Source organism: Protopterus annectens, chromosome 1.part1, assembly GCF_019279795.1.
Source record: "Protopterus annectens isolate FY-2018-M chromosome 1.part1, PAN1.0, whole genome shotgun sequence".
Classification (NCBI taxonomy): Eukaryota; Metazoa; Chordata; order Ceratodontiformes; family Protopteridae; genus Protopterus; species Protopterus annectens.
In genome coordinates this window covers 432,663,458-432,689,416 of record NC_056726.1, presented here as the reverse complement: position 1 = coordinate 432,689,416, position 25,959 = coordinate 432,663,458, and positions in this window count along the sequence as shown.

The following is a 25,959-nucleotide window of genomic DNA, read 5'->3' as shown; positions in this document are numbered from 1 at the left end:
TACAGTTATCCCGCTCCACAAGGGAGGATCCACCTTGGATCCCAGAAACTACTGTCCCATCAGTCTGACAAGCCTGATCTGCAAGGGCATGGAACTCATTATCAATGAACTTATAAACAAAGACATTGGTAACCACCAGACACTGGACCCCACCCAGTTTGGGTTTGTGAAGGGCAGATCTTGTCTCCTGAATCTGATTGACTTCTTCGAATCGGTCTCCAGAGCTGTGGACAAGGGTAAGGAGGTCCACACAGCCTATCTGGACCTCGCCAAGGCCTTCGACACCATCCCCCACTCTGGAATCATAGATAAACTTACTAAGCTGGGCATAAATCCCTACATCACTCGATGGGTTGCCAACTGACTTACTGACAGAACCCAGACTGTAAAAGTAGCCGACTCCAAATCCAGCTCCAGACAAGTGACAAGTGGAGTACCTCAGGGTTCAGTCTTGGGACCACTTTTGTTTGGCATCTACTTCTCTGAAGTACAGGCCAACACTAAGGGACTCTGGCTAACAAAGTTTGCAGATGACTGCAAACTGGGAGCCATTATTGAATCCCCAAATGTGGATATTCTACAAAAGGGCCTTACAGAAACAGATGCCTGGTGCCAGAGCCATGGGCTCAAGCTTAATGCCAAGAAATGTATAGTCATCCCCTTTGGAAAAAAAACATGTACCCATGAACTGCCACATAGGTGGCAGGACACTAAACATTGAAAGTGTGATGAGAGACTTAGGGACACAAGTGGACAGTGGTCTCATTTTGATAACCGCATTGCCACAACAGTCAGGAAATCCTTCTACATGGCACACCTCATCACTAAGGGCTTTTCATCCAGAAAAAAGGAGGTCATTGTCCCACTGTACTCATCCCTCATTAGACCCATTATATAGTATGGTATGTACCTCAGAAGACATCTGCAACAGCTGGAAAGGCCACAGAAATACCTCACTAAAAGAATTACAGGCCTAAAGCAGATGCTATATGCTGACCATCTAAAAAAACTCCAGCTATACTCTGTGGCATATCATCTACTCAGAGGCGATCTCTGCTTAACATACAAGGCCATGTCAAACCCTGAGCTGTTGGACATGCTCCACTTAAAGAAATCCCAATCCCTCAGAGCCACACACTCCAGGGATCTAAACCTTATCATCACAATGAACAAAGCATGCTGGAGGGATAGGTTCCTGACCCAGAGACTCCCCATACTCTGGAATAGACTGACCATATATGTCAAGCAGAGCACCTCATTAGCCCTCTTCAAAAGGAACCTTGATGATTGGATGGGAGATAGGAAATTCACCCCGGGGATCATGTCAGTCGCCCTGCAAGACAGGGGCCCAGAGAAGTAAATATTGTGGGAAAAAATTTCCAGGGCCGATAGCCTAGTACCAACCTATGAACCTATGAAAAAGGAAATTTTCATTTAACTGTCGTTATAGTGAAGCTTAACTTCTTAGTTCTCTAAGAGTTTAGTTCATGCCTAGCCTGTGTACGAACAGTAATGGCTAAAGAATTTAAAGTCCACATGAAGCTTCAACATGTGCTTGTGAGCTGATAACACAGTATGCTTAGACTGCACTGTATTACAATCTTAGTATGATAAGATTGTACTGTATTACGCACAAGGCTATATATATTTCAGTAGTATCATAGGGAACTAAAGGTTCATCCCCTGGATTAAAATAGTAGTAGGTGTGAGATTACCAGAATTTCAGTAACAAAACAACAACATTCTGAAATAGTTTTAAATACCCAAACCATTTAGAGACAGTAGATTTTGCCAAAAGTGGAAGATGGAGGATAATGGAGAAGCACAAGAAAAATTTGCATTGAAAGAAGTATAAGCACGCCAAACCATTTTTCTTCAGAAGTCATAGCCTCAGAATGCTCAGTTACCTAACAAGAACCTGAAAGAGACATAAAAATAATTGCACCCAACAATAGAATATATTTCTAGAAGTTATACATTAATTCCAGGCATTACATCATCATCATCATGAGTCACAACTTATTTTTTTGCCCATATCTTGTATAATTCGCCAGCTGTAACAAATATTCTCGCCTACAGAAAAAAGTGAGTGCATTCATATGAAGTCATTTCTTAAGACAGTTGATTTTAATTTAAACAAATGAAACAGGTTGCACAGTATCACTGCATTCTGTTCCATGTATGTTTACTGATAACTTAGTGATTAGTAAGAACTCATGCAGTATTTGTATTCATTAAATATGCAAATCAGCCAAGTTTTAACATACCAGTGAAACACATATTAAGGAATCTTTTAATCCCTTAGGATACTTCAGTGTCATAGGACAGTGCTTTCCACATGACAGCATATGACATTCAGACTGCTTTCAGGAATCAGCCCAATAACAAACAGTTTACTATACTTTCCTTCATCGCTAACAGTATTGCTTGTTACACACTTTCAAATTCCTAGCTAATGATTCCAAATTAAACAAGGACATACATGAATAATCAGGTCCACTGCATGAACTGAGACTGGTTTAATTTCTCTGAGCATCTGTGAAATATCAAAGTTAAAGTAAACGTTATTGTCATTTAGAACTACACACGTGTAGCTTAAACAAAATTTGGTACATCAGCTCAGTTCTTGAGATTACAAAGGAAAGTGAAATAACACATAAAAGTAGAAGAATAAACCTAACAAATACAATACTACTCCCAATACATATAAGAAAGAGCAGAGACATTTACCAACACTCATATAAAAAAAGAATACCCTCCCCTGAGTTAAATTAACTACCCTATTTAAAGTAATACAAAACACACTACAGATTGAACAATGCCTTAGTTATTTGTCTAATATTGCACTTGAGTGGGTTAAGTAATACTGACTATGAATATAATAAATAATTATTGTACTTGCTTGGAATATATGTAAGTATATATTGCACAGATAAAAATTTACTTATTATGTGTCCAGACCCCTGGGACTAGTGCCCGAGTTCAAAAGTCTGATCACTGTAGGGTAGAAACTATTACTGAACCTTGTAGTCCTGCAGCAGATTCTGCAATATCTCCTTCCCGATGCCAGATGCTTAAATAGTCCATGAGCAGGATACGTGGTGTGCTGTATTATTTGGATGGCCTTTCGGATACTTCTTGCAGAATAAAGTTGTTGTATCGATGGAAGACCGGAACCTGTCACCTTCTCTGCAAATCTCACCAGTCTTTGTAGCACCTTCCTTTCTGTAACTGTGCAGCTTCCAAACCACACTGTGAAGTTGTAGGCGAGGATGCTCTCTATTGCACCTCTACAGAAGGTGGAGAGAATATAAGGAGGAAGCATAGCTTTTTGCAGCCTTCTTAAAAAGTGGAGGTGTTAGTGTGCTTTCTTGACCAGTTGGCTGGTGTTTCCCAACCATGACAGATCTTCTGATATGTGTACACCCAGGAATTTCGTACTCTTAACCCTCTCCACACTCTCACCATTGATCCTGAGTGCTGGGTGGTTTGTTCTCCTTTTCCTGAACCCGATAATAATCTCTTTGGTCTTGCTTACATTCAGGTCAAGGTTGTTTTCCTCACCAACTGATCAGAGATACCACCTCCTCTCTCCATGCCCTTTTATCCTCTTTTGTGATGAGCCCCACGACTGTGATGCCATCAGCAAACTTGATGATATGGTTGGACTTGTGCTTAGCACCGCAGTTGTGGGTCAGGATAGAGAATAACAGTGGGCTGAGAACACATCCTTGTGGAACCCCGGTATTAATCGTGATGCACTTTGATGTGTTCTTACCTAAACACACCCTCTGTGGTCTCTCAATTAGGTAGCCCAGAATCCAGTTACAGAGATGTTTACTGATTCCTAAAGGTGCTAGTTTTTCTATCGGCTGCATTGGCACCACCTTAATAAATGCAGAGCTGAAGTTTATGAACATCATCCTCACACAGTTGTCTGTGCCCTCTAAATGCTCAAGAGAGATGTGTAGTGCTACTGATATGGCATCAGAGGTGGATCGGTTTACCTGTTTACGCAAACTACAGAGGGTCAAAATTAGGAGGCAGGCATGATGAAAGGTGCTTTATGATCAACTGCTCAAAACATTTCATTACAATAGCTTCATAACATTTCATAAAAATAGTATGGTTATACACACCAGAGCATATTTAGAACCATGTAGCCTAATGTCTACATCAAAGATCAGTACCAAAATGTTCGCACATAGAAATTTTCATTTACAAACTGCTTTTTTTATTTCAGGAGTCAGTAGATGAAAGTAATGCACATATTTCTTAAGTGTATAGGGGCAGCATCTGGGGAGTGGTTACATTGTTAAAAATGTTAAGTGGAATGGGGACTGACAACAGTATGGAGTTGTGAGTTCAAAATGGAAGTTCCTCATTGTGTTCCTTTCGGCAAGCAGAAAGAAAATAAAAATGCAGTTGTCTTCATTGTGTGTGTGTGTGTGTGTGTGTGTGTGTGTGTGTGTGTGCGCGTGTGCGTGCGTGTGCGTGTGTGTGTGTGTGTGTGTGTGTGTGTGTGTGTGTGTGTGTGTGTGTGTGTGTGTGTGTGTGTGTGTGTGTGTGTGTGTGTTTAGGGAGAGAAGGAACACAATACCATGGAGGTGATGAAGAAACAGTAAGGTCCAGAACCAAGGATAAATTATCTGCATTTGTAGTTAAACTTCAGGATAGAGGAGGACATAGTGCTAGAAGATCGAGACAGACTGCTTATCAGAGATATTAAGGGAAGAGGGTGAGGAGCTGGCATAAATGGTAAAAATTGGTGTGATATTATACTCACGTGGTTTTGAAACCTGCCAAGAGAAGAGTAGGACGACCTAAGGGATGACCTAAGATTCAAGATGGAGATGTTGAGACTGACTGAAGTTTTTGAGCATGAGTGTGTTATTGTGACAGAAAGGCTTGTATTCTGGAAATGTCCATGCAGAGGCACTACTAGCCAATATTGATGATGCCACTGTACTTATACTAGGGATGGAAAACAACACACCAAAGACAAAGAAAATGTTGTGAAATGTCATGCGGTGGATGATGTTGAGCAACTTGAAGAGATGAATGTGAAATGTAAACGGGTGAGCAATGGGGTAGTCAGGTTATGGACAAGGTTTTGACCAAACTGACAAAGAGGAGAAGGCCAACTTATCTACTAAGGTATGTGAGATTTGCAATCATGGCACAAGAAAGGGCATACAGGAGGTAGGAAGACATGGGTCAGTGATATATAGAATGCAAAGTACAAGAAGGGCATCAGTTGTGGTGATGAGGGAAGCAAAGCAAAAGTTATGAGGGACTTGGCAAAAGAACTTGCAATGAAGAACACAGGCTACTTAATGTATATTATAGAACAGAGGGTGGGAGACACAATAGCAGGGATGCACTGAATGACAGTGAATGAGTAAAACTGATAAATTAACACTTCAGTCTTCATATGAAAGGGGAAGAGCTCTGCAGCACTGGAGGGGTTGGGGCAGAGTGGATTAAATGGGCACAATGATGGGGAGGGGGGAGGTAGAAGGATACATTGCTGTACTAGTAAAGAGCAATCTACAGAGAACATATGTACTGGCTCCAGGGTCATTGGGAATCTGGACAGCATGCTTATGAAGTCCCTGATGGAGATCTTCAGCAGATTACTAACCAATACAAAGGAGTCTAGGGCCGGAACACAGTGACAGCAGTTCATTGTACAACAGAGATGGCTTAATACATCCAGGATACTACTGGGTAATTAGATTAACCAGACTGACAGGGAAAGCCATGTTAAAAATCCTGACAGAAAGGCTGCTTTCAAGTGGGTCAAAACTTACAAGGACAGCAGTCAACATGGGTCATGTGTTCGGAAGGACCTGTCATTCTGAAACGGTTTTATGATTGGGTTAAGGCATAACTTTACAGTGGAATACAAGTTAGTATGTTCTACCTAGATTTCAACAAGGTCTTTGACTTTATAACGTGTACCTTGACTGCAACATGGTTGAAGAGAGAGGGTTGTGGTGAGAGGTTTACCATTTTGAGTAAGGGATATGTACAGTGGAGTAAAATAGTGGTTGCCATTCCTCTCAGATGTCCCCGATTTTGCCTCATATTTTTGCCTTGTCCCTCATAAAATTTTTGATTTTTGTTTGGGTAAATCACTGAGGATTACAGACAGTTAAGAATGACAGATGTAAGAATTTCATGCTTTTTGTTGTTCAGAGAATGCACACTGTTGCAAAAGCTGTCATTCTTTTAAATTGTTTAATTAAAGTTTTAAGTGAATCAGAGTAATATTTAAACATTGTCCCGAATTCTGGGCTTTTGTTTCCCCTACCCCATTATTTTGGCTTAATCATTGATTCTTGACTGAAGAAGTTGAGAGAAAGGGGGGTTGTGCATGAGTCATGTAGTCTTCAGAGTGACATCTTTGCACATATCTGAAGGAAGGAAGAACAGGATCAGCCTCTTTGTACACAAGGATAGGTGCAACAATGGATGAGTGGGAGAGCTTTGAAAAGCCTTGGAAAAGCAGTCTAGGTGGACAGAAAGATGGTAGTTGAAGCTTATTACAGATGAATTAAAGGTACTGCATTTGATCAACACTCCTGATGTGAAGTACCAGTTTGAAGTGAACTGCACTAACAACAATAATCCAAGTTATAACCTGGGTTATGTATCATGGACAACCAGGAGTGGCACAAGAGGGGGTACACTGTCAGCATGATAGACTCCAGAAAACAAACATTTAATGTAGCCATTTTACTGAGTCATGATCAAGCCACACATTGGAACTGTGTGTGGCCTGATAATGCCACACACAGTACTCTGTGCTGTTCTAGAGGCCATGTAAGTTCAGTAATGTCAGGTTCTTTAAAGGGTCCAGAGGTCAACAACAAGAAGGGAGTGTGGTATGGAAAACTATGAAAAGTGATAAGATTAGAGCAGCAGGAACTCTTTTCAGTAAAGACGACTAGGTACAGAAGGATGTGACCTAAATACGCATGCTCATATATCAAAGATGTGAAGGGGTCAGACTGCACAGGAAATGAAGCAGGGGACACAGGCTGCAAACCATGTGTGCAAAATATTCCATGGATCTTTGAAAGTCCGTTTACAGGCAAAGAACTGTGGAACCATTGAAAAACTTTCATAATGTGTGTCAGATACAGAATTCATGGAAACACTACACAAAGCATGGAACACATGGTGAAAGGGTATGGATGCAAAATATTAAAAACTCTAAATGGCTAGAGTGAAAGGGCTACTTTTCTTTCACCAGATAAATATAATGCAATATAATCAGACTAAGTTTATACAGTGTTACTTTTTTAACAGATCATTCTCCATGCAGTGTATGTTCAGACTGTGGGTTTTGCATACCCTTCTTTGATGGTCTTCTTTAGTTCTTTGAGGTAATATGTATAATGCATGCATGTAGTTTGTCACAGGTATTAGCTGTTATGTGCCATCACAGTATTATTTATTATGTTGTAGTTGTGCTATAGTTACATTACTTGTGTGTTGCTATAGTAGACATATTTTGCTCAGAGATGTTGATGATGATGATGGAGTATTCCAGACTTATGGTACCCATTCATGCACGTGTATTTTATGTTATCTCTGCTTCATTGTCTTGCATGCATTTGACCACAGTGATCAATATACATATTATTATGCTTTTTTGGATATAGCTGTTGCTGCATTTGGGTAGTGTAAATGAATGAATGTGACCTACTAGTGTGAATATCACTGAATACAAAAATTGCTATTTCTTCAAATGAGGATGCTGCAAGGGAAACTTTCCTTTCATCAAGATGAAGTGATCTCATAATTAGTTACATCATGTAAGGTGGTACAGGTGGCAAAGCCAAGTACTCCTCACATAAAAATCAACTTCAAAGTCTGCTTAATTTTTTTCATATGTGAAAATGTGACTGGTAAGAGTCATGCAGCTGTTCAGGAAAAAGCAGTTCAAGGTCCAGCTTTGCTACAAGAGATGGCTTCTAATAATTTATAGGAAAAAAATAAATCAAATATGCTCAGAGATTATTAAAATAAATGAAACATTGAAGGAGTACATCAACTCAAACAATAAAAGGCTGGAAAAAATGGAAGAAGCTTAAAAAAGTTTTTCAGCTGTGCTGATAAAACTAAAAATCAGAATTTGAAATGACAAAAAGGCTGGCTAACTATGAGACCTCTCCAGAAGAGCTGTTTCAAAACAAGGTAGAGTTAGTGGACAGAGCTCACAGATAAAACCTGAGATTTTCTGCCCTACCAGAGAAACTGGAAGAAACAGACTCTATTAATTTTATGAAAGCACAAATAAGCAAACGTGTATGCTCCAAATCTGGCCATGAGAAACCATTCAAGACCTGTATTAATAAAGATGCAATCTTACCAGCAGAAAGAGTTAATCCTGACAAAGCTATCACAGAAGAGCAAAATATTAAAAACTGGAGACAGTATAATGTTTTCAGAAAATGATTATTTGCTGTACACCAGGCAGAAGAAAAACAAATTTATCTTAGCAATCAGGGAATTTTGAGAATCAGGTGTAAGATTCAAGCTTCTGAATCCAGCGTTCTTTAGAATTTTTTTTTCTGGGAAGATCATACATTTTTTGATGCAGAACGGCTAAGGGGGGAATACAAAAGTTTGTCCAACAAAAAATGACACACAAAACAGAAGGGGACTACTGCTTCTCATTCTTCTGAAAATAAAGATGATAGACAGACTTTGCCAGTGAAATATTTTCCAGTGTTACAAAGGAAAATGCTTGAGAGACAGAAAAAAGCACAGGAGTTGACTAGAAAAATCGGGGGTACATTGAACTTGAACTGTTGTTCTGGGGTTAGGAGAATAAGATGAACAGGAAAAAGACCACCAACACAAGGAAATTAGTGAATAAATGCAAGACTATAAAGAATCAATCACATTTATGAAATACAGCTTTGCAAGAAAAAGTTTGCTGAGAAAGATTGAACTTTTGTTAAACTTGTGTGAGGACTGAATAGCATACCCCACTTCATATCATTAATCTTTGGAAGGATACTAAAAAAAAAAAGTAACTGTAACTAAAACAATGTTTGTTCTCAACAATATTTGTATAAAATATTCCCTGATATAAACTGCATATTATACAGTAAAGCAGATTTGTGCAGTATGTAGTCAGGGGCCTCTAAAATGCCTGAATTTAATATGCTATGATTTTGGAGTGTTGGCATAGAGTCCAGGGAGTAAAAGTATACGGATTATAATATATGTAGAGTTGAGATGTTTTCCTTATTTTTGCATAGGTGAATGGATAAATGTCCTTGCCTTAATTTAAAAATAAGTTTTCTGATTGCTTTAAAAATAAGAGAACACTGTGAATGTAGTGAAAAGTTTTTCTTTAGCAAATAAATGTTCAGTGTGAGTTGAGAAGTCTGCAGCTGAGGGCAGTTGTATATTGTTCTTATGTTTTCATGGAGACAAGCTGACTACAGATGCAGGCAATAAATCTTCAGGCTGGGCATTGTTTGCCGAGGGAAACAAAATTAAAAGGTACAAGTGCAAACAGCTCAGTAAAAGAAAATAAAGTGTGAAATTATTGGAAGTGAATAAGAGAGCAGCTTTCATGGTACAGAATTTAGTTTTATTTAAATATGGCCAGACACTTTCTCTTAAAGCTAAATGTTAATGTTTTCTGAAATAATACAAACTGATTTTACATCTGGGAGGAGAACAGAGATCAGATATGAACACATAGGAATTAGTATAAGTAGGAGCAAAGGCTGTAACATGTGTCTTAGTATGAATAACCTTAATTTTAGGTTAGATAATGCCTGTGGTGCAGCTGTCGATTTGAGACAATTGTTCCTATCAGGAAGGTTAAACTTCATTATTTGAAGATGTATATAGTTTTGGCTGTCTGTTTTAAGTTAATGTGTTTTGGGAGTATGTTTGTTTGTGAGGGTTCTCATTAAAACAAAAAGTCTTGTAAAATGTGACATAGGTTCAAATGGAGATGGCAACTGTATAACATATTAACCTGCCAAACATTATTGAGTGCATGCAATACAAAAGTTAGAAATAGGCATTTTAAAAAGCAGTCAGTTATAATAGGTGGGAATAATAGCTTCTTGTCATAATGACTACCCTATTCATATTATTTTGGAATGTTAATGGCCTTACAAGTACATTCAGAAAAATAAGAGTATTGAATTATGTTAAGAAATACAGAGTGCAAATAGCAATGCTACTGGGGAATCATTTGGAAAAAAAGGAGTATTTGAATTTGATAAAGAAAGGATTTCAGGATGGGTATTCAGCAGAATATTAGGGACAAAGAAAAGGGGAGTACTTTTACTAATTGCTAGAGGAGCTCTAATAGTGACAGAAGGGGAAAAGATAATAATGGTAGATTTGTGATAGTAAGGAGCTAATGGCAAGGAATAAGGATTATGGTGGCATGTATTTATATTCCACCTGAAACTGCTATTATGGAGCTTAAGAAAGTTGTGGGAGAAATAGTCAGCTTTTAGCAGGGAATATTACTTATAGGTGAGGACTGGAACTTGATTTGCAACCATGAGGATGTGTCTTGGGAACCTAGAAGGCTTCTGGGGAAATTTCTGCAAATATTTGGCATGGAAGATAAGAACGCAGTACTAGGAATCTTGGTGAGAATTTACATGTTATTCTCAAAGGTACAATAACTGGACTAGACTAGATAGAAATGATATTTCACAGGAATATGTGCATGTAATTGAAATCTTTGACACACAGCCAATAACTATTTCAGATCATGCACAAAAAAATTAAGATAAAAATGCAGGGTAACAAAGTAAAAATGATATACCAGCACTTCTCCACCTACCTGCTAAAAAGAGATTAATTTAAAGAATGGGTCATGGAAATTATTCAAGAATTATTAGGGAAGATAGAAATTTCTTCAAAAGTTATAGCTAGTGAGTGGGAAAAATGAAAGTGGAATTTAAAAATATAGTAAAAATAAAAGAAAAAGAGACATGATTAAGAAGTAATAGGAATAATTTGGAGAGGCTGACAAAGGTAAAACTGTTGCAGAATAAGGGGAAATCTCATGGAACAAGAAGATGCACAACTGCAGAACACTAAATACAAAATAAGGGAATATCAGGATAATATGCATGAGTTTAAAAAGATTGATGTTAAGCAACTGTTTTTTAATAATCCAGGAGCACAAAAACGAAGGCAACAGAAAGCAGAAAAGGATGTTGCAAAATTAGGGAGCCTATAACAAGAAAAATAACCAAAGATCCCGTAGAGGTATTAGAGATATCTCATAAATGTTATGAAATTTTGTATAAAGCAGAGAAATGTGGGAATCAAGAAAGAACACAAATGGATACATTTATGGAAGACTTGGGTAGGCCAAGGTTAGAGGTAGATGAGGTTCAACAATTAACAGATAAGACAGGAAGAGATGAGATAAAAATGGTAATGTGTCATCAATCTGCAGGAGCATCTCCAGGAATACATGGTATTCTTGTGGAACTTTGGAAGGTAGGAGGGAAGAAAGTGATAAAAATATGGAAAGTTTTAATAGTATTTTAAAGATGAGGGGAAGCACTAACATCCTTGAAGAAAGCTGTACTGACTGTAATATCCAAAGACAATAAAGACCCATCACACCCAGCTTCATATTGGCCCATTTCTATTTTAAACCATGATTATAAGGTGTTTATGGCTATAATTAGCTAAAATATTGGCAACGGTGTTGTCAAAACTGACAGATATAAATCAGTGTGTAGAGGGGAGGCAAACATGTAACAACAGTGATGATCCAGAGGGAAGCAGAATGTAAACCAAATACCACTGTTGTTGGTGGGTCTTGATGCAGAGAAAGCATTTAACAGGGCAAGCTTGGATTTTACAAGTAGGACAATGGAAGCATTTATATTGCCTGATAAAATAATGAGGTCAATTAGGAGGATATATGAAGGATCATAGGCGAGAATTAAAGTGGGAGGATTCCACTCTGATAAGTCGAATCTGAACATAGTAACCGGGCAGGGGTGCCGTTTCTCTTCTTTGTTAATTGTTTTATATTTAGCAAAAATAATTAAATTAATTTTTTTCAAAGACATGTATCTAGAGTGTTTCTCCCCGGTACTCCACTGAAAATTGGCTTCATTCCAAGTCAGACTTTCCCAGTAAAGAAATGTTAAATAAATAAATATTTAGAGTCTTTGGCAAAGAAAATAAGGAACTCAGAAATTCAATGATATAATCGGTGTGGTAATGAAAAAGTTGGCTTTATTTACAAACAATGATATTTTGTACCTGATAAAACCATTAAAGGACATCTCAGTGCTGTGGGACATTTTGAGACAGTTTCAATTCTTTTAGGGATATAAAATTAATGCAGATAAAACAAAGGCTATAACTGGAAACTATGTACCCATGCATGAATTGAATCAGCAATGCCCATATTTATAAGGACACAAAATTAAGTATTTAGGAGTATGGATTAAAAAGGCTTCTGTTTGGCAGCTAAGGATATATGGGAAGGGACTAAACAAAGGATAATGTAAAAAATGAGAAACTGGAGGCACTTGTTTGTGGATATTGATAGCAAGATACAAGCACTGAAAATGTATTTAGTCCCTTCAGTTTTATATACAGGTCAGGCATATTTTTATCAACCAGATGAGACATTGTAGACAATAATTCAAAGAGTTGAAGGAATTTATCTGGGAGGAGAAGAGGGCAATGGTCAAGTGGGGTAGGTTGATAACTTCCAATAGAGCAAGGTAGTTTAAGATTACCTAATTTGAAGGGATATTTTAAAGCTATACAGCCAAGGCTCACATGCATAACAGAAGCTGAAAGCTATAATTCAAAGTAAGTTGGGTAATGGTATAATGTTTGTGGTGTTTACCTTGCAGTCACAAGGTACAGAGTTTGAGTCTCACCTTTGAGAGGGAAATTGACTAGGCTTATAATAGCTCACAAAGGCATCTAGCATCTGCCTATGGACCTATGGAAGTCATGATGATGAAATGGGGAAATTCAATAAATAACAAGAAAGTGAAATTTTGGATACGGATCCTTAAGGAGAATAACAGCCATATGAATATTATAATCATAAAGTAGCAGAAAGTATTCTAAGAACTAAGCCAACAGAAGAATGGAGAAAGGAGTTTTTGCCTTTAGGGATGACTGCAATTATGGACATAGAGAATAAGCAAGAAGAGGCTGGAATTTACTGAAGGAAATGAGGTATTGGGAGCAAATAACTAGGGAGAGAAAGGTAATAGAATGGGAAGATTCAAGGAAGACAGTTGGACTACAGGCTACAGACTGCCTTCCCTATCAGGGATTGATGTCAGAGTATAGGCAAAGAGAAAAGGATAGTGCAATATTAAGTGAAAGACCTGCTCTGGTAGAGTTCTTAGTTGATTCTAGAACAGAAGTTGCAGTTAAAAAGGGATATTTGATAGGGAATATAAAATATTGCATGGTAACCATAGGAATCAAACAGAGGAGGTTAGAAAAGATTGAGAAAAGAGAGATAGGATAAGCAATTCACAAGGAAACAATTGGAGGACATATGTATATCTCCCAAGTATGCAACAAATTCTAGAAGATTGTGGATCTGTGCTTGGAAGTGTCTGCATAGGTATTTTTATACCCCAAGCAGACTCCGAAGAATTTTTCCTTGGGTAGATGGCAAATGTTGGAAGTGTGATGGGGAAGAAAGAGGTAACCGAAAACATGTTTTGGGTGTGTAATGACTTGGCAGACTTTAAAAATCCTATACAGGATACTCTGTTAGAAATATTGAGTGAGAAAATGGGTTACCAAAGGAAATGTGTTATTTTCTGAGCTGGGGCACAGCCTTGTTAAAGTTTAATTCTGCTGGTTGCCAAAAATGCAGTTACTAGACAATGGAAATAAAGTATAAGCCAACTGTATTTGAAGTACTGAATATTGTACAAAGATAAAAGAACTTGAAGTGGGATTATTAGAAATGGGTAGGAGCAAGTTATGTAGAAAAAAATGGAAATTGTGGGAACAATACATTGTTTTGGAGGAGGTGTAAAGCTTAATGGAAGGCAGTAACTGAGCAATTTATGTAATGTTTGATTGATGACAATTATCCAAAAAAGAACAAATATGATGCATAATGTTTGCAACTGGGAACATGTTGCTATGGTTTGTTTTCATTTATATAAATGTATATTTGCCTATCTCTTAAGTGATTATTCAATAAATAGGTGTTACAAAAACACATACATTTGTAACTTGTGTAATTAGCATGTAATCAGTATTAGCTTTTACAAGAACACTACAATATTTAAAAGAAGGGGGAAAGACGTTTCAGAACAAGATTACCTCTTGTACAATCAGTAATAAACAACATCAGAATAACCTTTATTAGAAAGCACTTAGGCCATATTGTCATTCTTTGACAAACTGTAGTTACAGTAGACTCTCTCTTATCTGGCCTGTCTTTAACTGGACTCCTCTTTAACCAGCCATCAAATTTCTGCAGTAGCCAAAGCAAAAGATAACAGAAGAACAACACTTCCACCTCCTCTGGGCTAAATAATGACAGACATTTGAGTTTTAGACTTCATATTCTTAATAAAAATCCAAACTGACACAAAGCATGTTATTCTAGCTGATTTATAACCTATAAATGCTATTTTGTAATCTTTTTATTTAAACAGCCATTTGTTTATTCAGCCTACGGTGAGACCGGATAAAAGAGAGTCTACTGTAAAATTTTTAGCAAACACCATTTCATTTTGTGTGCAGAATATTTACAATAAAGTAGATTTTAATTTTTCTAATTTTGTAGATTACACCACAATAATACAGTTTAGTACACTTTATATTCAGGTTGCTATGCATAAAGATGTTCCCAAATAAAAGTCTCAAAAGTGATGTGCAGTCCAAAAAGGTGAATTAAATACTACTGAGTACATCTGAGGCATGGGTAGAGCCTGGAGTTCTGAAATTGTGTGCTGTCTTACAGAACATAGCCCAGCTTACCTAAAAATGTAGACTCCCTAAAAAATCCTGTAATGACAAACAGAATAGGTTGGGAGGGTGGCCTAATGGTTAAGGTGTTTGTCTTACAAACACAAGGTGCAGGGTTTGAGTCTCACAAGGAATAATTGGCTAGGCTTAAAATGGCTCGCAAGGGCAATTAGCTTAGTACGAAACTATGAAGTTATTTTGTCAACCAGACATTTTGAAAAAAAAAAACGAAGAAAATAGATAACAATAAACCATTATGGCTTTGTCTTTAAATTTTACATTCTAGCATATCTTTTTGAACAAAATATATCTTAATAGGTATACACTGTAATGCACATGGAATATGACCACTGTTTGAAAGTAAATTTTCCCTCAAATCAGGGGAATACCCTTGAAGCACTTTACATCAAGATCAGAAGATTAATTCACTTTGTGAGTTTATTTAAAATTCTGAGTATAGTTTAATTGAGACAAAATTTGTTGTACACAAGATTTTTACATTTAAAACAGCAAAGATCACAGTGACAGATGAGTAAACTTTCAGGCAGTGGTGCTTTCCTGCTTCTTGGCATCACAGATGATAAATGGTACCATCTTTTTGCTCCCACATCCATCTTCTGTGGTGGCACCTGTGACATCCCTCCTCTGGGCCAGTGATCAAGGAGCCTCAACTCTTTCTCACCACTGACACTGGCGGGGAACATACACTGTAAGAAAACTAGACACATACAGTATTTTCAGATGCTTCTCTTTGCACCAAATGCAATTTTCCTTAAGAACTGACAGGGAATGCACACTCCAGTCCTGGGTCTGGGTTTTCCTCTCCAGGCCCCAAATAAGACTCCCCACTGGCCACTATAGAGCTGAGTCCTTAGCCGGGTATTCCAAGCCAAGTCCTCCACCACCCTTTCTGTGAAATCAGTGCTCTCAGTGTTCCTGTTCAAAGTAGCTGTCACACACACACACACACACACACACACACACACACACACACACACACACACACACACACAGACACACACACACACAAACACACTGTGAGATTTGATTTTCACACACACACACACACACACACACACACACACACACACACACACACACACACACACACACACACACACACACGCACACACACACATGGCAAAGGTTGGCACAGCTTACACACTCTTCCACCTCCACCCAGATTATAATGTAGATTTACTGCCACCAGAACACCCAAAGCCAGCTAATTTTAAGGCTCTTACCAGGGTATCCAATCACACGTAGTAAAATTAATACTTATACAACGGGCGTTCCTTCATTGAAGGTTGTGCGTTAGGCCTGGCAAGCCAGCACGTAAAACTCTACTGCCAATCATTAGCGGACCGGAGTTCCACTGTGGCGACCCCTAACCAGGAAAAGTCGAAAGACACAAACAAACAAACAAATGGTAGTGTTTAACCAAACAGCAAGACTTTCAGGAAAGTGGAGACACATTGCCACTAAATAAATGCAAGTACTCGCATAGGTTAAATATTTTCTAAAAGACCAGCCACAATTAAATGTTTAGGTGTATTTAATAAGTAATAAGAAAAAAATACTGAATATTTATTTACAATAAACACAAGTTTCAATCACAGGAAATATAAAAAACAACACAGATGGAAAGACTCTGACAGATACAGAAAAAAAATCTGGCTAATCTCTCTCTGTTTTTCTAACCGACTGAAGAATTACTGTTTTCTGGTTACTTACTAAGCAAGGCAAGATGAAAGTGGATGAGTGTCTTGTCAGGTCCAAAAACAGAATGCACACCTCACATCTTTCATTAGTATTCAAATATAATTTCAGTGTTGGCTACAGAATGACATCACATCTGGTCACCTGACTCTGTGGTTCCCACACTACCCTCTCACTAGAAACTGAACTAGGATCTGGCACTGATGTGTCACAATAGACACACAGAACTTTAGCTAAGATTTATTACAGCATCTGGAAACTGCAAAACAATTCCAAAACCTATATCCTTCCTGCAGAAACTAACATGCCATTCTCTGGCACCCCAGGTTAGCAATTAGTTCACCCCTAAGGGCAATAGAGCAGGAACCCAGCCCAGGCTTTTCACAGACATTGTATCTCTGACTGTATTCAGACCTGTGAGATAAAATCTTTATGGCCTAAACCAAGTCATTTAATTTCAGGCTATTTTTCTTATGGTTAGCTGGGTCCTTCCCTTCCAGCATCCTCTGTTAAAATATATACATTTCATCAATTACAACAATACAAACTTACATAAATGTATATTTCTTTTCTGTCTAGCAGGACCCACTGTTGGTACTTTTTTTTACCACAAGCAACTTTACAAATACATTTTGACACAAGCATCTGTAAAAATCAGTTTTATGTTCATGTTCAAATAACATATAATTCTTTACAAAACTACAGCTAGCTATGCTGGCATATGTTACACATACACTGCCCTACTCCCCCCTGGCACAGCTGGCACTACCTCATATCATCACAGCACCCTCCACAGATAACTTCTTACTATGAGTCAGACCTTCAGAAGACACACATCCATTTTTAGGAGTATAGACAGGACTTTTGGAATATATTAGCTTTTACACATCTTCCAGACTGTGGTACCTCGAGAATTTAGTGGGAGAATTTGCCACCATACTCAATGAGGGATGCTTACTCCACAATTAATTTGTGGGTACCCATCCAATTGTCCAAGCAGAACTTGAAGAAGGCCAAATGTTCCACTGTTTGACATGCAAGAAGAGCTTCTTCCAGAGGTTGGGGATTCTTTGGATGAGGAACCCATCTCTCCAAGAAGTCTTGCTTATGTTGCAGTGAAGTTTGTGGTCTTCAGAGTGTGCTTTTAACAATACCCTAAAGGTGCTAAAGGTGGAGGATGTCTAGATTACAGGATCTTTCACAGCTTTGAAAATGAAACTGAGATCATCATGTAGGAGCTAGTATGAGATAGAGAAAAGTGAGATGGGTTTTAGTCTCTCCAGCTACTAAAACATTCCATTGATTTTTTTTTTTAATTAAGAAAAACTGTGGTCTTTCTAGTTGGGTGAGGTGTTAGTAGCAGTACATTCCAAAGGGTGTGTTTTATTCTGTGACTGGCCTGTTGAAGGAAGAATGGAGGGGGATTATTACATCCCTGATCCTTGAAGATATATCCTCAGTAATTAATCAGGTAAATTAGAAGAAATTCCTATCTATAGAGGATGATCAAAGGATAGTTCATTGCCAACAAGGGTAGCTAAATCTGGACTAGCTGGGTTGATCTCAAATTGGATCCAGTTTATATGATAATCACAAGGATAAACTTGTTTCCCAAGACAACACTACACATTTTGGCACTAAGCTTAAGACCATGATCAGTACACCAAGTGTGGGTTCTATCAAGCCCCTGTTGAAAAAAGTGGAGTTCCTCAGTTAATGAACTGCATTCAGTTTTGAGCCATTGGGAAATTTGGTTACCCATAGTTTTTTGACATCTACTATCACACTGAAGAAGTAGATGTTGAAGAAGCAGGGAACCCAGAATAAGAGCCCTGAGAAACACTAATGGGCTTTCAGATGAGAAGGTAAGACCAACATTTACTGTGTGTCTTCAGACAGAGGTCCAATTTGCAGTCCAGTGGGTAACACAGGGGGGTTATGTTTAAACTACTGAGTTTGCCAGTAATGCCAGTATACAGAATCATATTGAAGGCTTCAGCAAGGTCCAAATAAGCAGTATGGACAGAATGGCCTTTGACAATGGCATCTGTTACATTTTCAAGGAAATTAACTAGATTGAGAAGACATGAACTACATTTCACAAAGCCAAATTGATTAGGGTCAAGGTCTGTAGATCAGCAATTTCAGTGTTTATGAAGATGATCAACCTGTGTTTACAGATTATGCTGGTGAGGCTAATAGGATCAATAAACTTTTAATAAAATGACAAAGCTTTCAGATACAAACTATCCTACTTCAGTGTCTTACATAAAACAGCCATAAAGGCAGCATTTTTAAATATCATTCAAACACATCACATGACACAGCAACCTATCAGAAACAACAATTCAGAACAACAATTAAGTTTTTAAAAACACGGTAGCAATAGCATACACATGTATAATACATAGTCACTATTTATTTACTTTTTGCTGTTTAAATTTCAAGACTGGTTTCAAAGTAACCTGTTTATTGAGACCTAGACATTTGTCCACTTCCAAATGAATAATCCACTCGTATTCTTTCATATCCACATTATTTATTAAGTCTCCACATCTAACATTTGAGAATACTACATGTATAGCTCTAAAACTAAACTGATGTGAATCATCAGTTTCACTAATATGTTAGCCAAGGAGTTAGTTAATATTCCTCCCCGAATCTCAGACCTATGCTCTATTATCCTGTCTTTTAACTTTCTAGTCGATTTTACAACATAGAAGCCCAAGCATTTGTTACAGGTGGCAAGGTATATGATAGATGATGTATTACATGTTGCACTACAACAAAAGACAAACATTTTGCCATTCACAGGATGTATAAATTCAGTGGATTGATTTATACTTGAACAGCAGGAACAGTTATAGCAGGGGAGAGTATCCTTTTTATTAAAGACCAATGCAGTATTATCAGTGGCAGCTGGTGACTTCAAATTAAAAGGGGGCTGCAGGAGACAGCCGAATGGGTGGGGCCAATGGGAAGAGGTGTGGCCAACTAGAAAGGAGTGGAGCTATGGTCAAAAACACAACAACTGGAACTTTAATTAAATATGCTGCCCTGGGTGCCAAACCGTCATTACGAGAGTCCAATCAAGACAAAATGAAGTGTAGAAGAAAAACATATTTTAATGCATTGGCCACATGACAGCTTACTTAATCCCCTGGATTTACTAATCTTCTGTGTAACACTAGATTAGTCTTGCACGGAAGTGCCAGTGTAAGATTATGATGGGCATATTAATGAGGGCGCGCTGCCTCAACTCCAAAGCCTACACGGATCGTGGACGGGTTTAGGGGGCATGTCGGACTGCCGAGCAGTCCAAATATCCACGCCCCTGCAATGAAGAAATGCCGCAAATTCACATTTAAATGAGTGAGTGTGCTCATATGTGTACAGTGTAACACTACACTCCCCCATATGTTCAACAACTAACAGAATAAAAATAAAAATATATTTTTTTTATCTTCCAATATAGCTGCGCGTAGATGCGTGGTTTGCCCATTGCTTAGCTACAGTTACAGCAGCTTAGACACCAGAAGAGGATAACAAGAAAATTATATGCAAATTAAGCAACATAGCTATAGCATAGTGGTTAGAGCTTTCACAGAAAGAGGAGGCATTTCCGCTTCGAGTCCCACTACTGCACGTTCCATTTTCTGTGGGAAATCCGTATACAAAAACATTTCTTGACATTTTTTTATGTATAAGTTTTGTAAAAAGCATTGAAATGTTAAATTTAGTAGTGCATGAATTATATTTATGAAGGTGAAATGTTTATGCATTCTGAGGTATGAGTACCTTATTTTAAGCAGTATAAAGCACTGCTAACCACATGTTACCAGTATTGAGCATATTTAAATACATTTGTGCATAGCAGCGCAATGCTAAGGAGGAGTAACACAGGTTCACCGCACGTTACTGCTGATTACCTTTGCGCAACTCCGCGCTAACCAGCACACTGTCGGGCAAAGTCGGGTAAACACGCTCACACCTGCTTTACTGTTCCTTAACCAGTCAGTTCTGCCCAGCAGGAAAATAAAAAGCAGTGACAGGGCTCAAATTCAGGATACTGTGCACTATAGTCACAGTACTTAACCACTAAGCCATGATAGCATTTCACAAACATGCACTTTCAACAGAGACATATCTATCAAAGGGATTTTAAACATTGCCAACATCAGCTAAGCAGGCGTATCTACAGCTGAGCTTTTTCCAAACTGGCCAGTCACAAATAAGTGCAGGAAATAAGGTATATTTAATCTCCACAGGCAGGAATACTTGCTATAACTGGTTGTAGCTTACTTCTGCAGTTAGCATGGCTTGTGTAGGTGAGGGCACTCAGTTTAGAGCACAACGCTAGGGCATCCAGGAGTCCAAAATTATGGTTTGGCTCCGCGTCCAGAAACATGAGCAAAGACTCCTGCAGGGCCAGTACCAGGGTACCCAAAATAAAACGGAGGCCTGGAATAATCTTGCCCGTGATCTCACCAGTGCCACTGGTATTCCTCGGACTGGTGAGCAGGTCAGGCACCATTATTCTGACCGGTGTAGGGGGGATGAACTGGACCAGTGGATCCAGGAATCCTGTAGGATGCCTAATGCTCCAGTACTGAGTAAGTAACCATTGTATTAAGTAGTTAAGAATTTCCATGCTTGTCTATACTCTGGATAGGTATGTCTCAATATCACTGCATTTACTTCACAACTGCAGGTGACCGGGCTATGAATGTGCAAGCCCATGAAGATAGGCTGCAAAGGCTGCGTCATGAGGCAGGTTAGTAATTATTCTGCATGTACTATTATATAAAATAAATGAGAGAGCCTTCAAAAATTGTTTTAACCCAATAAATAAAGGTGTAATAATCCTTTAATAAATGTATAATTCCTGGAGTGCTTCTGTGTCATTTTCTTTGATATATTGTTGTACTGTTGCATTCTACAAAAAGTAGTGTTGTATTAAGCAGTGTCAACCCACAATTGGGTAGGCCCATATAACATGGATGAAGGGAGTGCCAGTAGCTTTTATGCATATTTACAGCCCTGAACTGTTGGTTCATGTCCAGCATGTACAGGTTAATCTGGCACATGAGTAGCTTGGTATTGTGTTTCCCAGAAATGTCAGTGTGCTGCTAGAAATGTAGGGAGCTATTAACATATAACTCATACTTTCACCTGAACATATGTAGATAATGATATAACTGTGGTGGTGGGGCTGCAGTAGCGTTGTCGCCTCACAGTAAGATGTTGTCCTGTTCGATTCTCAGCTAGAGCATCTTCTGTGTGTAGACATGCGTCAATGGTCGTACCTTCGTTGAAGGCTGTGCATCAGGGCTGGCAACTTGGCACGTAAAAATCTACTGCCAATCATTAGCGGACCGGAGTTCTGCTATGGCGACCCCTAACCAGGAAAAGCTGAAAGACACAACATATTTAGATAATGATATGAACGTAGAGCTGTCAGTGTACCATCTTAGCAGTAGTGTGAGTGAGCAATTCTCAAAATATGTTGCAGTAACATCTGCATCTTGGACAGTTTATATGTCAGATACAGCTCATGTATATAATGATCTAGCAAAATCCATTTGCACAATATAAGGACATTGGGTAGTGTAATAATACATGTAAGGGACATATAACTGCAGTTAATAGGAACATAGTGAAAAATAGAAGGATATATAAGTTGTTAATTGAGCTATCTTTTTCCACCCTACTGTATGTGCATAAAAAATGCAATTCCACACCTCAATCGGTATGTCTAATCTCAAAACATTTGTTGGGACATATGTCCTATTGGTTTATAAATATTTGCATTTATTTCTATGTATGTGCCCTGTTAAAATACCACAATATTGGTGGCCTGCTGCCATCAATTAAACCTGCATGCTGTTGTAATGTCCACTATTATTCTATATATGCATGTGTTATGCTTGCTTTTCAACTGTTGAAAATCTGGTGTGTTGGGTTAATGAGAATACTTCTGCATGCTGTTATAACTAATTGGGAATGCTGTTGACTGTTACTAACCCATATCTTTATTAAACTCACCAAAACATAGTTCGTATGGGAAGGCCGGTCCCAGCGGACCTACCTGTCCCACCACAGCTGGCCATGGCACCTGGCACCAGCAGATCTGGTGCTCAGCCTGGGACCTCCTTCTCCATTGACCCTGTGCCACCTTTGGGTGGAAGCACTGCAGGGGGTGGGGCTCAGCCCCCCCCATGCAAGCGTGGGTGGAGAGGCACCTATCACCCTTCGTAAGGTCAGGGCTGTGGTGCACAGAGAGATTGAATGTTCTGTTGCAGAATCTCTATGCCAGCTTGAGGCCCGAGTGGTGCAACTCATGGGTCAGTCTGCCCCTCCTACACAGCCCCCAGCACAGCCACCTTCTGGGCCGTGAAGATGCAGTGGTGACTGCCCATGGGTGGGGACCTCAGTCCCACTGTTTCCATCTGGGGGCTCATGGGCTTGCGATTTCCAAACATCCCTCTCCGTCAAAAGTGTTCACCCACCACATGTGTCATATACCGCCCCTGTATGCGTCTTGTTTGTCTTGTTGTTTACCTCCCCAACCTACCTCCCCAAATATACCTACTTCCCCCACCCCACATTCCACTCTCACCTGAAAAAAAAGGGCAATCTGTTCCCAAAAAAAAAATTACGCCCCATACATAGCTGTCTATTTTGCACACATATTCACTGGACACATGAAATGTTGTTTAATTGGCATTACAACATACTTTGTTATCGTCACCCCTCTCTCAGGGGTTGAAGGGTTCATATCTACCTCCAAATTTATTGCATATGCACAGCTGTTGCTGTTGAAGAAATGGGCAGCTATGGACCTTCCCTACACCCATCCTGCACATCCCGAGCTATTTTCCATACTGTCTTTCCCTCTTTGTGCCCCTTTTTCACCACTTTCCTGTTTCCCCATTTTTCTTTTCTTTCAAAGAAATTAGCGTGAGCGGGAGTAAGCACTATTAAGCAGTAGTGAGTGGGTTTGCGCAGGTTTATGCTTGTTTGTGCTTGGCTAAGCTATGCGAGGCATTGCGCAAACCTGTGCAAACCTGCTCAGAACTGCTTAAAAGTGCCTTAGTCACTCTGTATGTGAGGGCCCTTGTTCTGTTCAGGAACAAAATAAAACACCTCTGTAAGTCTCAAACCCAGGACCTTGCACACAATACACAACATGAAGTACCACTAAGCCATGGTAGATATACATTAAGTTGGTGCTTAAATAATTATATCATGCATCAGAATGAGTGAATGTAAAGGAAAGTTGGGAATACCATACCACACAACTTGTTCTGTGGATGTTGACCAACAGTTGTTGTGGGAGTACATTACATGACTGTGATAAGAGAAACAGCCATTCTAGCAGGAAAAAGAAGTTATGTCTTACCATAACGTTTCATCTGTATTGTTGATCCTCGTTCAGTCATTACGCATGAGTATTGGTTCCGACCTCAGAACCGAGCTAGCCATATTCCAAGCTCGCGTCACCTTCAAACTCTCAAGCTATCCCCTCTCCCTGTTACCTCAGATTGAGTTTGCACGTCAAAGAAGGTAGAGGCTGCCTCTGGTCAAATAACCTAAGAGAGCCGGATGGTGAGATCCACTAGAAACCACAGGAGGGGGAAGGAGGGGGGTTGTAATGACTGAACAAGGATCAACAATACAGATGGAATGTTATGGTAAGACATAACTTATCTGATATTGTTAATCCTTGTTCATTCCTTATGCATGGGACAGAGTCCCCAGCTACCTCTATTCCTGGGAGGCTCTCATGGAAGGACATTCCTGAGCACCATAGAACTGAAAGATGCTCTTCCCCTGGAGGTCAAATCCAATTTGTAATGATTGATGAAGGTATGAGGTGTAGCCCAAGTAGCAGCTGCAAAGATGTCATGTAAAGAAGCTCTGGCATGGAAGGCAGAAGTTGCCACTGACCTTGTTGAAGGAGCTTTCATGGTAGTAGGCAACGAGATATTGCGCTGTGTATAGATGAAGGTCACACAGTCCTTCAACCATCTAGCTAATGTGACCTTAGCAACAGCAGATACTAATGTAGGTCCAGAAAAGGCCAAAAATAACTGGTCAGATTTTTGAAAGTACCTAGTCCTGTTTAAGTAAAAACGGATTTACCTGTGGATATCTAGGGTATGTAGGCAATACTCTCCTCTGTTTGAATGATTGGGAAAGAAAACTGGCAATTCAATGGTTTGATTAATGGACATTTCAGAGATCACTTTTGGCAGAAATGATGGATTAGTTCTCAGAAACACTCTATCTCTATGAAAAATCAAGTATGGACTCTTGATACATAAAGCTTGAAGCTCAGAAATATGTCTGGCAGAAGTAATGGCGGCCAAAAACAAGGTTTTCCATGACAAATGCTTGAGGTCACAAGAAGAGGCTGGTTTGAAAGGTGGCATTGTCAGAGCTTGTAGAACTAATGATAAATCCCATGGTTGAATAGGTTCCCTAAAAGATGGCTTCAGATGATTCACACCTTTTATGAAGGTCTTGCACAATTTGTAGGACATAAGAGAGGAATCCTGGACACCCTCATGAAAATTTGAGATTGCAGCCAAATGAAATCTAATGGTAGAGGCCGATAGACCTGATTGAAAAAGGTCAGCCAGATAGTCTAGTATTATCGACACTGGTGCTGAGAAGGGATCTACTTGTTTATCTTTCAGCCAACAGGTAAATCTTTTCCACTTGCTCAGATAAGTAATTCTAGTGGAAGACTAATGAGATAGAATGAGAATGTCACGTACTGGTAAAGAAAGATCATTTTGCCTGGCAATCAAGGGAATTGGAGTAGCCACGCCATGAGCTTCAGATTGTTTAAGTTGTATGGATCAGGTTCTGTGGATGTGAGATCAACTCCGGGGTTGGATGGAGAATCCATGGTCGATCTAGTAGGTGAGACCAAAGAAAGGGGAACCAAATCTGTCGAGGCCAATATGGTGCTAGACGATCACCTTGCTCTTCAACCGACGGGTTTTCTTCAGAAACTGGGGAATGAGATGAAAGGGTGGGAATGTGTAAAGTAGACCCGAGGGCCAATCATGGACTAGAGCATCCCTGGGTGACTGTCCCGGAGGGGGAATCATGGTAAAGTAGTTGCTGCATTTGTAGTTGGTCGGGATGCAAAGAGGTCACAGCAAGGATGGCCCCAGCGATGGAAGATATTTGCCACTATCAAGGGATTCAGGGACCACTCATGAGGTTGGA